A 13,205-nucleotide genomic window follows, 5' to 3' on the forward strand; every position below is an offset into this window, starting at 1 on the left:
TAAGCAAAAGAGCTCAGGGGGAACACCCAGGCCCTAAGTTCAAGCCCCATGACTGACAAAAAAGAATTACAAGTTAAAACTATATGAATGACAACATTTACATTAATATTAACTAAACTTTGAGAGAGGCTTTATGAAAAAGTATTTTCCCACACACCTCTCAGGCAGGTAGGGTAGCTTCATCCCATTGAGTGTCAATTATGGCCCAAGGTCTCTGATACCTGATGGTGTTACAGACATGAGAAGGCCTGCTTCCAACCTGTGTTTTTCTCCTACCAGGGCTTCCAGACAACAACGAAGAGTCACAGATTCCCAATCCATTCATCTAGCTAGTGATACAACAGCATTACAGCATGATTCCCCCCACACACACACTTCCCCTGCCCAACTCACTGGCCTTTCCCAACTTTTTCTGCATAGTCTTAGAGATTGGTGTGAAATTTAGCCTGTATGTCATCCAAAGGGGAGAAGTCACCAGACATGGTTTGTGAATAGAGGCACTTTATGGTTAGGCTGAAACAGGTATTAGGTCTTGTTTGGTCAGGGCTGAGCACAGTATGCAGCCTGCTACTGATATAGTCTAAGTTCCTGGCCCTATGGCCCATTGCTAAGACCTCTTCTGAGCAGCCTGTGTTGAGAGGCTGACTTAGGATCTGATGCAAATTTATGACATTTCACTTACTCTCTCTGTTTTTCTTTTAATCTGCACTAACCTTTCTCTTCCAGAAACTGGCAGACCATTTAAAATTCAGCATGTGCCACCAATTTGGTATTGTGCTTCTCACAGTCAATGTTGGATTTTTTTGTGAGAAAAAATAATTTCTGTGCTTGGAGCCCTCCAAATCCTACTCTTAACAGCTCAGTTAGGCAAGTGGTGTAAGCCATACTAAAGAAAAATGCAGATCTCCATTCCTAGGCTCCAGAGGGCTTCTGCTCTACCCAGGTCCCAAGTAGGAGGGTGAGTTTATACCATGTCCTAGTGATTTTTCCCATGGCACTTGGGAGAAGATAAGCCTGTGGCAGATACTTAGTGCTGGGTAGGGTAGAGCTCCTTAGTGCAGGGGATGGCTGTCACAAGCAGATAACTCCCTGGGAACAGGGCTGGGGGTGCATAGGTAGTGGTCCCTGTGGGCAGGATCTGCAGCTCTATGAGGCCATGTCTGAGTGATTTAGAGCCAGACTAGCCTGCCACTGACGAGCTATGTAAGTTAAGCAACTGATTCAGCTTCTCTCTACATGAGATTGTCACCAGCTAAGTGGGTATACTAATGGTAACTACCTCCTACCTCCCAGACAAAACTGAAGATTAAATGAGGCCATGGAAGGAAACACTAGGTACAGAGCCTCAGGTGAGGACATGAGCCTGGCTTTTCCCTGGGTTGTTAACTCCAGAAGGGAGCCATGGTGCTTGCTGTCAAGTCTCCAGTGCCCAGCACATAATGATAGCTGACCATATCCCATGGACAGTTCTTACAGACTAGTAGGAGGGAGCCCAATACCTTGATATTGAGAAGAGGCCTTGTATGGCAAGCCATCCCTGTGGGCCAGCCAGCCTTGGGCTTTAGGTCTCAGGAAGGCAGGGGTAGTCTTCAGAGAATCCTCTGGCAGCTATGCAGGGTGGGTTGCAGTTTGCTTTGTCTCTGATATGAAAATCAGCCACCCTGGGGACGCAAAATGAGACAGCTACTTTGGAAGGCAGTTTGGCAGTTTCTTCAAAGGCACAATCAGGGCAGTATCCTATCTGTCTGTCAAACTCTCAGATATTCACCACACTAGCTGAAAAAACAAAAACAAAAAACAAACACACACACAAAAAATAACAAAAATAATTGTACACAAAGCTGGGTGCCAGTGGCTCACACCTATAATCCTAGTGACTCAGGAGTCTGAGATCTGAGGACTGTCATTTGAAGCCAGCCCACACAGACAAATGTCTGAGACTCTTATCTCCAACTAACAAGTGAAAAAAAATCCAGAAGTAGAGCTATGGCTCCAGTGGTAGAGTGTCAGTCTTGAACAAAAAGGCCAAGCAGAAGTGCGAGGCCCGAGTACTGGCACTAAATAAATTAAGAAATTAATTAAACATCTGTACACAAATGTTTACAGCAGTCCTATTTATAATTACCCCAAACTAGAAGCAACTAACAAGTCCTTCAGTAGGCCAATGAGTAAGTAAATGACAGTACATCCAAACAACACTACAGTGTTCAGTCATTGGAAATGAGCTGTCAGTAAGAAGACATTGCCTAGTGAAAGAAGCCAGTCTGAAAAGGCTACATAACTCTATAATAAATTTTGAAAAAGGGAAAACTATGGAGACCATACCAAGATCAGTGATTGTCAGGGATCAGAGAGTAGGAGATGAGTCAATGGGTAAAAGAAATTTGAGGAACAATAACTGTCCTATATGATTCTCTAATTCTCACACATTTGTCCCCCCCAAAAAACAACATAGAAAGCACACAAAGTACCCCTAATGAGAGCTATAGACTACAATAAAGAAAAATACATCAACCCCAACACATCAATTCTAACGAAGGTGCCATGACAGCCCAACACCTAGTGTTAACAATCCAGGAAGGTGAGTCAGGATGAGGAGAATGGATGGGTCCCTCTCTTCTATTTGCTCAGTGTAAGCCTGAAACTGTCCAATATGGGGGTGCTTTGGGGAAGCCCAGCAAATATTTATAGAGAATCGACTAGGGTCTAACCAATCCCGCCTAGCTAACTAGGGCATGGAGCCAGTTTAGTCTGATTCAGAGGAAAAGGAAGGTAGGTGTGTGTGTGTGTGTGTGTGTGTGTGTGTGTGTGTGTGTGTGTGTGTGTGTGTGTGTGTGTGTGTGTGTTCAGGCAGTCAGATTCTCTTTGAGGTGATGGCTCCTTGGAAGGCAGAATTTCTGTTGACCATGGCTTAGAATCTTAAAATAGACCTGAGAAAGAAAGAAGGCTGAGCCCAGAGCCAAGGCCAACAGTGGAGCCTGAGCCTGGGAGGGGATCCTGTCCAAGGAACAAAGGCTTAATCTCTGTGGTCAGGCAGCCCCATCGCAGCTCTCTGCTCAGTCATGCACATTTAATTTTTTTCTGGCCTCAGGAAGGTATGGCTGGTATGGGCAGATCTGAGGAAGGGCCCCAACCACGGGTGGCCTGGGGCAGTGGAGAGAGGGCAAAGTGGCAGAGACCAGCCTTCCCACAGCAAGCAATTCTCAGTGTTACAAGACTGAATAACAGTTTAGATTTGGAAAAAGGAGTTTTCTAAGACACAAGGAAAAGGATATAATTGAAATAAAGAGTAAGAGTCTTCCTGTCTGCTGGGTACATGGGGAGGGTGTCTGGGAGGCAGTAAGGCTTCCCTATGGGGGTGACATATTTGGAATGGTGATACTTTGAGCTCAGATAGCACAGAGAAGGCAGACTGCTCTGTCCTCAGTGACCACAGTCTAATCTTGGTGCCTGTTTCTACTGTGGATTTTTTGCCTCTGTACTATTTTTCTGTACATATTCCTCCATCTCAACATGCTTTCTTTCTAGAAAGTTCTCCCTCTACCTACCCTGCACCATGGGGATGTTCAATGTCTGTATTTCTCCCAGATGGAAGAGAAAGTTGCATCCTCTGCTTTAGGAACTATGACAGCAATGACAAACATGGAACAAGTGATAGACTGGTATGGGGTAACTTTGGGCAGGCTCAGAGGGAAGGCTGACTAGACTGGTGTCCCTTCAGCTTTGCCATCTGTCTTCCTAGAGCTAAACGCCTCCACTGCCACCTCTAACATGGAGTATCTAGAGGAATCATACATATCTCAACCCAAAGCAGGCCACTTCTCAGAGTGTAAGGGGATACTATTAATAGCCACTTGGGACAGCAGCCACGGGGTGACTCGGCCATTCTAACCACATGTGGCACTACCAACAGTGCAATTCAATTTTGAGGCCTGGGCAAGCTGTCATTGCTTTCTGGAGTTGCTATGGTATGGTGGGAAGAGATGGCCCCCATGAATCAGCTCCCCTTAAGAGAGTGTGGGGGTGGTGTCCACAAACAATCCCGAGGGAAAATATCACACATTGCAGGCCAAGGCAGTACTACCTGCTTTGTAGGAAATATAAGCACTCTGCCTGGCTGGTTCTGTGCATCCCAGAGGATCCTGCTTAGATCCCAGCTCTGCCAGAAGTTTACCTGGGCATCCATTTCCCAATCACCCTAGTAGCATTTCCATCTCAGTGTCTCAGTTCCACATGTACAGGGCCATCTCCCAGCAGAGCTGGAGGGCAGAGACACCATGTGTCACTGATCTGTAGGACTTCCTGTTCCTTGCTCCCCCATCGTAGTACATTAAAATCTCTATTTTAATCAGGGTGGTCTTCTGGGATGCAGCAGACAGTCATTGAGTCTGCAGGGGTAGGGTACTTCCAAGTGGAGCTACAGAGGTGGGAATGTTGGTACCACAGAACCTGGGCTGTAAGTCACCAACTCTGAAGGCAGATAGATAACTGAGTTTGAGGATCTGGGTAGCTGTGCAATCACCACACCTGGGGGAGGGGAGAAAGGAGGCAGGCTGGATTGTAGCATTTGCTTCCAGGTTCTAGGAGGGCCACTAGGAAGCTATCCCCAGCTTTCCTCCTATTTCTCCTTGGATACTTTTGATTTTGTGTATGCATCTATGGCCTAGAAATGTAATCCTATTTCTGCATTCCAGTCTCCAGTCCAAAGGAGTAGGAGTAAGGTTCTCAGAGCCAAAGCCCATGGCTGCCATGTGTGGCAGATGGCCTCTTAACTGGTGTGATTGGTCAGCTAATTGAAACATCTTAACATCTAACATACACTTGACATTTATTTACTAAACTTTCCATGTAGATGCCTTTTCTTTGACTTTGCATCTCTTGGATGGAATAGTTCACTTTATCTTTTGTGCATAAATCTTATTCAAATGGCTTTGACTACAACTTCAGTTGTCCCTCCTCCACCCCAGTGGAATGAGAGATCAGATATACTTGCAAAATAATCTGAGTATATATGTTTAAAACTCCCTAGGTTTTTTTGGATGTCTTAATGGCTTATAGTTGTTTTACCTATGTTTAACTTAATAGCATTAAAAAATCCCTAGTTTTTTCCTCCCAATCTTTCCAACACTTCCTCTCAGATCTCCTAGAAATAGTCCCTTCTTATACAACAGTATTGAGTTGGTTGGTATACTATTTAATTAAATCACATAATTACAATAGTAAGTCTCACTGGCATAAACAGGGTTGGGAACTAAGCCAGTTGTCCCCAGGGAAGCAGTGCTCAGCTGGTGGGAGCAGACATAGGGATAGTTTGGACCACAGCCCACGTGTCCCATGTGTTCCTCCAGCTACGGGTGTCAGTCAGAGGCAATGGAGGAGGCTTACAAATTTGGCAAGAGAGTTACATGTTGCTCAGAGCATCTGGGGCTCCCCTTACCAAGGGACAGGCCAGAAGTGTATTCTCCAGTGTCTAAGGATCTCTTTACCCCACCTTACTTGATCCTCACCAGGTACTGCCTCCTCCCAGCACTGCCCTGTGCTGAGTGGGTCACCCCACTGCAGATGCCCTCCACCCAGCGCTCCCACACCCAGGACTTCCTCCCATGCAGCTGTCTAAAGGATCTGGCCAACCAACTCTCCAGCATCAGTGATAGACAATACCAAATGTAGCCCTCTCTCGGAGGTTAGGAGCACTTCTTACAGTACATGTCAACCTCGTTTTGACAGGAAATGACATCATTTCTGGCATCTGTGGTAGATGTCTGGAGGGCTTGGGAGTCAGAAGAACATCCAGGAGTTCTCTTCCTCACACAGTCAGAGCCTGAAATTCTTGGTCATGTCCAAGAGTGACATAATAAGCTATGATTTAACCAATTTTTCTTTAAGTTCTCAAGTTCATTACAGAGTATGGGGGTACTTTCCTGCTTAATCTCCCTTATCAGAGTCCTATTCCTTATATGAATAGCATTCTTTACCTCCTGAACCAAACTAAGAAATTTACATTTAATCCAATCAGCCAACAACCAAGAATGTCCAAGGATTATCAGGTACCTGTTACTATTAGGAAGAGAGGAAATTCTCTCCATAGTGGGCATTAGTTATGTTGAACCATTCATCATTCATCTCTGCTTCTCAAGAGAACCCTAATTTCCTCCCAGAATATTATTGGCCCCCTCCCCAAACCAAGATGTTTCAAGGGTGGGTCAAGTTTGACATAAGCCAATCAATTCATCTCAGCTCTCTGACCATAATGATTGAACAAATTTTACCCTATAAGATACAAAGGCATGTTTTTTTGGGGGGTGGGGTGGAATGGGGAGGAGAATCCCTATCACTGTTCATGTGGAAAGTCCATTAAAAGCCTAGAGCTATGACTGCTATCGTGTTACCAAAAGAAGTCTAGATGGCAGCACTGAGCTACCACCACCAAATGGAACTGGAGACCTGATTCAACTCTGAATATCATTGTCTCTGAACTGTCCATCTACTTAAGCCAATAGATTCCTTTCAGTTTTGAATTAATCTTGAAAAAAAACAAATACATATACATGCATTGAAAATCAAAAGCAATAAAAGCCCCACAATGAATCATAGCAGACCTTCCCACATGAAGCCTCAGTTCCCAAAGATTAAATTCTCTCAATTGTTATAGCTATTTCTCCTGTGCTTTCCTATCATATTTCTGAATAGCAGATTATAATAGAGTCTAGAGCCACTGTAACAAAATGCCATAGGCTGGGTAGTTCAAACAACCAAAATTTCTTTGCCATGGTTTTGGGGGCTGGAAGTCCAATGTCAACATGCTGGCTGAGTAGTTTCTAGAAAGAGCTCTCTTCTTGGCCTGTAAATGGTCTTATTACTGTACCCTCATGTGGTTAGAAAAGCAAACTGTCTGCTGGCTCTTCTTTATAAGAACACTAATCTTAGTGCTCAGAGTTCCATTTTTTGCTCTCATTTAACCTTCATCTTAGCTACTTCCTTACTCCAAATACAGCCATACTTGGGATTGGGGCTTCAGCATGGGAATTATGGAGGGACACAAAGCAGTTCCCAGCACATGGTATATACTGTTTCTAGGCTTTCAATGTCTCAACATTATCTATCAGTATCCCCTAATAAAAAAGTTATTTTTCTCTCCTGTTTGCCCCACCTTCCACCTCTATGAAACAGTTCTAGCCGCTGTACCCTCCCACCATTTTAAGTCAATTGTCAGTATTCACAGAATTGTGATGATGAGCCACGTGACATTTCTTTTCCTGCATAACCTTTCCATCTCCTCTAGTGTTAAAAATGGATTTATATACACCTAATATTTATTTATTCACAATTTGACTGCCAAGTTATTAAAATCCTTCTGGAAGCAGTTCAGTACATTAGAAATCCATCCATTCGTTCTGTGTTGTTCCTGGTGTCATCTAGACTGTCATCCTTACCTGTTATTCCAGTCATTACCAATTGCTCCTGAGCCTGTTATCTGGGATTTTTTACAACATATCTCCAGACACACTGCATGGGCTTCTAGGCTGTTCAAACTATGGCAAGATACCCATCTTTATTATCTTACAATTTTGAAGGTCAGGAGTCTGAAATGGGCCTGAGTGAGCTAAAACCAAGGTGTTGTCAGATTCTGTGTTCTTTCCAGAGACTCTAGGAGAGAATAGGTTCCCGTCACCTGATATCCATCTTGTTTTTCCTCACAAAGGCCCTTGTGAGTATAGTGAGTATATCTGGATAACACAGGAGTCTCTTCCCCCCTTGGAGCTGGTTGGTTAGCAGTCTATATGCTATCTGCAATGGAAAGTCTTTCACCATAAAACAACACATTCATGATTAGGACATTGCCATCTTTGGGGCCATTGCTTTGCCTACTATACACACTAGTCTTGTTTTTGGATGTATTGTTGTGTCCAGGTGCAAATCTTCCTCTAGCAGCTTCTTGAGAAGGACTGCCTGAGAGACAGTACTTTGGAGACCATGTCTACCTGAAACAACTGGATTTTCTCTTGCTCTCCATTTTCCACCAGCACATGAACAGAAAGGGAAGTGAGAACTCATATATCCACGGAAGGTTGAAGTACTGTTCCCAAGTCTTCTAGGTGCCTGGAATGCTTGTGCAATCTATGACACTTCTGTGTCCCAACTTCTGAATGCAATGCAGACCTACCTCCCCACCCCAAAGTTTATGTTTGTTTTGGTAGTAATAGTGCTTGAAGTCATGCCTTGCACTCGCTATTCAGATAGGCTACTTGAGCCACACTTCCTACCCCCTCAAAAATATTATTTTGGCAGTACTGAGGTTTAAATTCAAGGACTTGAGCTTGCTAGACAAGAGCTCTACCATTTGAGTCACACTCACTGAAAGTTTTGTAAATCTTCTGGTATTCTAAAATTCAGCAATGATGTGCTTTGGGGTGAGTCTGCCCCATTCATGATAATGAAATCTGAAATCTGGTCCTGAGAGCTTCTAATACAATTTCTCTGACCATTTCTTCTCTCAAAGGTTTTGTTCTCCAGACTTAGGGTTCCTCCTAAACTGACCTTCTAATCCCTTAGTTTTTCCATCCCAGTTTCTATATTGCTATCCCTTCTGGCTTTCTGATGAAGACCTTCAACTCTTTCTCTCAAACCTTCTACTGTATTTTTAATTTCTGCTATTATGTGTATAATTTCCTAGCATTCTTCCTTATTCTTTGGATGTTCCCTTTTTATAACCTCCCATTCTCATTTTATGGGTGTATTATCTCCTTTTATCTCTCTGAAGACATCAATTATAGTTTTATGGAAGTTTTCTCCCACTCCTGGATTTGGCTCTAATTCTTTCAGCTCTTTTTTTGTTTACTGCACATACACACACACACACACACACACACACACACACACAAAGAGCAGAAAGTAGGACCCTTGTGGGGAAGTTACTATTTAGCACAAGTTTTTTCTTACTCTCTTAAAAAGCAACAGAACTGGTCCCATGTGCTGGAGAAGTAGCAGTAGTGTGGCTCACCGCTGGGACTGGGCAGCATGCAGATGACCACATCCTCTTTCAGTTCAGTGCAGATCCCAAACAGACAAGAGAAACTTGGGCATCACACTTGTGTGGGTGCTCCTTTCCATATAAGAATGGAGACAAGTATCTCAACACCCTGAGTCTCACTGGAGCCTATGAAAGGCATTGCTATTTAACTATGTCATTTCTATAAAGCAAATCATTCTGCTGTGAGGTATCCTTTTCCTCTCCCCCATGACACATACAATTCTCCAATTCAGCATGTTGAAAAGGAAAGTTGCCTTCTTTTGACTTATTTCTTCAAACATGAGAAACACAATAACAATAAAGGAAATGCCCCCTAAAAGCCATACAGAAGTGTCTAGAAGAAAAGGTATATCCCAGGATATAAACCAGAGGAATGCTGGGCCACAGAGAGGTATCATTTGTATCCTAGGACACTCCATCAAGGCTCCTCTATTTCCTAATCCCATGATGACATCACTCTAGCTCTGTCCTGGCCCTGGTAGAGTACTTGTCCCACGCTCTGGCAAGTTTCTCCAGGAAGCTCAGTAACTCATGACATCAGGTTTCCACGCTTCTCTTTCCATTTACTTTTTGGACCCCATCTCCTTCCACCCACACTCCAGGTGGCCTACCTCTGCTCAGCCCCCCCATCTCTCTCTCTCTCCCCCAAAACCATCTCCCTCACCATGGCCCCAGGCATCTCTTTCTTCAAAAACTTTGTTGGTATAAAATAGTCTGTGTAAACTGGGTACTGGTAGCTCATGCTTGTGATTCTAGCTACTCAGGAGGCTGAGATACGAGGATCTGCCAGCCTGGGCAGAAATGTCTGTACAACTCCTATCTCCAGTTAACCAACAAAAAGCTTGAAGTAAAGATGTGGCTCAAGTGGCAGAGCAGCAGTCTTGAGTGATAAAACCAAGCAAGAGGCCCTGAGTTTAAATCCCAGTACCAGCACACACACACACACACACACACACACACACACACACACACACTCCATATAGAAAAAAAAGTGGCAAAGAAAACAAATGGCAAATCCCTGTATGCCCTCCCCACGCAGCCTAAATGAGAGGTACCCTGTAACCCCAGGCTCTGTGACAAACATTCCCAGTAGCCTTTGAAACAACCCAGGTCGCTGCATCAGCCCACAACACAGCCAGCTTTCACATGGACTCATCAGCACTCCTGTCCCCTCTCCTCTTATGGCTGTGTGGAGCTGCCTTCCACCAATTAATCTGCCCTTTTCATTGTGATCCTACCACTTTCCTGTTGTGGAACCCCCCACCCCGCCCCCTACCCCACCAGCCCTCCTGCCTGCCCCTGCATCTCGTTAAAAGACACACAGTGTAGAACTCAGAGGTGGACCAAAGACTTTTACTTAGATGCTATTACTAGGCAGGGCTACCATCTATATTAGGCATGAAGAAAGCCTGTGGGAAGGTAAGGACAGAGATGCTCTCCAGCTTAAATCCAAGAGAGTAGAGTTGGTGTCTGATGATCTGTGCAGCAGAAATGGGAGGTGGCTACTATGCCCTAGAAAAGCTGTGACCATTTTCCAGCATTGATGGCGGTAAAGAGGGGGCAAGTTAGGACCTTCCAGATGAGTCAGGAGACATCAGACTGGGACAGACAGAGAAAGGAGCTCAGACAAACTAGAGAGGAGGAGGAACAAGCCACCAGCTGAGACAGTACGGCAGAGGCTCATAAGAACCTGCACTCAGATCCGTGGGTGTGTATGCATCCAAGTCCCTTGAAATTCTTCCTCTAACATCCATTCTACCACACAGGCAATGGGAGGGCACAAGGGCAGTGCTGTTGAGCAGGGGCAGAATACAAGTCACCCAATACCCTGTCACCTGCAGCCTCTGCCCCAGGAAACAAGAGGTACCCACATAGCCGGGAGTCCCAGGGCATCTGCCACCCATAGCCCAGGGCAAAGGCCTGCGTTTGGGAGTAGGATTATTCCCACTTTTCCTCCCAGCGGCCTCCAGAGTAGAGTTGCCTGCCTGCTGCCCCACTTCACGCTGGCCTTGGCCCATTGCTCTGCCACCTTTAATGTTACCAGGCCCCAGCTCTGGCAGGAGTAGGAGACAAGACACCAATGCCTACTACACTGGGCTTCCCTGCTAGCAAAGGCTGGAAGGTGGCAGGTTCCCCCAGGGCAGGGCAGGGGGGGTTGCTTAACTACTTTATTTTGAGTAAACTGAAAGCTGCAAACAGGGACATAAATGGGGAGTATCTTAGAACTGCTCCGAGTTTCAGAAGAATGGACTTTCTCTTCTGACTCCACACAAAATTCTGAAAAGCAAGCAAGAACAGGGACCGCAGCTCCTGGAGTATCTCCAGGGTGCCACTCTCTGCAGTGTCCCCCTCTCTTTGTGTCCATCTCTGGGCATCAACCCATCCCTGCCCCCAGGCTGAGCTGGGTGTTCCCGTGGTCTCATGCTCAGCTTGGCCCTAGGCTCCATACCAAAGTGCTGTAAATGAATCCTGCAGGTGAAAGCTGTGTCTTACTCATCTTCATAGCCCCAGTATCCAGCCCAGGGTCTGACAAACACCAAATGAAGGCAGGACCATTCGTAGTGGTCTCCTCATGACAGTGTCCTTATTTTGTAACTAGATAGTATCCTATCATGTATAAATCCCACATTTTCACTACCCATTAATGGATACAGATCAAGTCTACTTCTTGTCCATTTTGAATAGTGCTTCTATAACCGGGAATGTAAGGCTCTCTCTTAGACTTAATGATTTTACTTCCTTTGGAAATCACTGGTGAGACTGCTGGATCATATGATAATTCTACTTTTAATATTTTGAGGACTACTTCCGCTGTGGGAAGATTTTTCAGGATAGCCAGTGAGTTTTTATTGAGGGCCAGCATTTGCAGAAGGGGTTAGTGGGTGTCTTCCTCCTTGTGGTATATAGTTGCTTAGGATAAGAGTAATTCTCTGAGGTGGGTGTCTCTTGTATGTGCAGTTTCTCTGGAGACTTTGTAGGGTTAAGCCATAAGCTCTCTTCCCTCTCTGATGGGTCCTTAAACCTAAGCCATGTGCCCCAACCCATCAACCACAGTATGAAGCTGTCTGTGAACACTTGGGAAATGGCTGGGGCCTCATCTCATGGCCCTCACTCACTCTCCCTAATGCCCACTCCTCTTTTGCATTCCCTTTGATTTATATGGAAGTCACTCTACCAAAACTCACTCCCTGGGGTGGTAGCAGACAGAGAGAAGATCTTTGCAAAGAAAAAAAAGGTCATAGTCCTTTATATGCCTCCCAAGCTCAAACTCCTGCTAAAGATTCATCGCCCCATGAACCTTCACAACCCCATTCTACACCTATTTTTATAGCTAAAAACTCACTGTTCTTACTACTTCTACCTCTTTTTTTTAATTTGGGCAGTATTAGGATTTGAACTCAGGACCATTTATTTGCCATACAAGTACTCTACTACTCAAGCCATGTCCCTAAGTCCTTTTGCTTTAAGTTTGTTTCTCAGATAGGGTTTTAAGCTGTTGCCTAGAACCACAATCCTCCTACCTCCTCTTCCTGAGTAGCTAGGATTACAAGTATGCACCACCACACCTGGCTTGTCTTCACCTCTTGCATGCCTTCTGGATTGGTTCTAATTTAGAAACTTCAACTGGATGCATACAGAGGACTACTAACTCCCCTTTATTATTTTTCGGGGAGGCCAGGCCCATGCAGAGCAGAAAGGAATGTGTTGGGAGCTTATGTTGACCTTAGAGCCAAAACTTAACTCCTGACCATATCTTAGGGATCCTTCTTCTTCCTGTAACTTGAGCTTTGATTCCTTGTCTATGGCCCCTCTAAGAAGCAAATGATTGACCCATACTAGAAATCTGATGAATATTTAGCAAGTGGTCATGTAATTGGTTCCAAAGCCTAAGATCATCTCTCTCTTCACACATCCCATCATACACTTGCAGCCAGAGCTGTGCCAGAGCCTCCTGCAGAAACCAGCCACTTTCCCTTGGAGGGGAAAGAGGAAGTATATTCATTTAGACATCTAACTTGCCACCTGACTTCTCACTCACCAAGCCAAAGTAAGTCCTAATTATAATGGCGACAAAGGACTACAAACAACAGAAAAACAGCACAGCTTAGAGATGAGGTAGGAGGTACCTTTGAGGGAGATTATAATTGTCAAGGGCCCAATGGTCAAAGCTCAC

At 44.8% G+C, this 13,205-nt stretch overlaps 1 protein-coding gene across 1 annotated transcript in view; it reads right to left on the bottom strand.

Moving 5' to 3' along the window:
* Zbtb7c (zinc finger and BTB domain containing 7C) overlaps positions 1-13,205 on the bottom strand; it is a 220,380-nt gene that overhangs the window by 124,664 nt on the left and 82,511 nt on the right. Inside the window, exon 2 of the mRNA XM_013018908.1 lies at positions 1,500-1,661. The gene's annotated coding sequence lies outside the window, so the exon portion shown is untranslated. The remainder of the gene's footprint in view (positions 1-1,499; positions 1,662-13,205) is intronic.

This window comes from Dipodomys ordii, unplaced genomic scaffold (assembly GCF_000151885.1).
Source record: "Dipodomys ordii isolate 6190 unplaced genomic scaffold, Dord_2.0 Scaffold43, whole genome shotgun sequence".
NCBI classification, from domain to species: Eukaryota; Metazoa; Chordata; class Mammalia; order Rodentia; family Heteromyidae; genus Dipodomys; species Dipodomys ordii.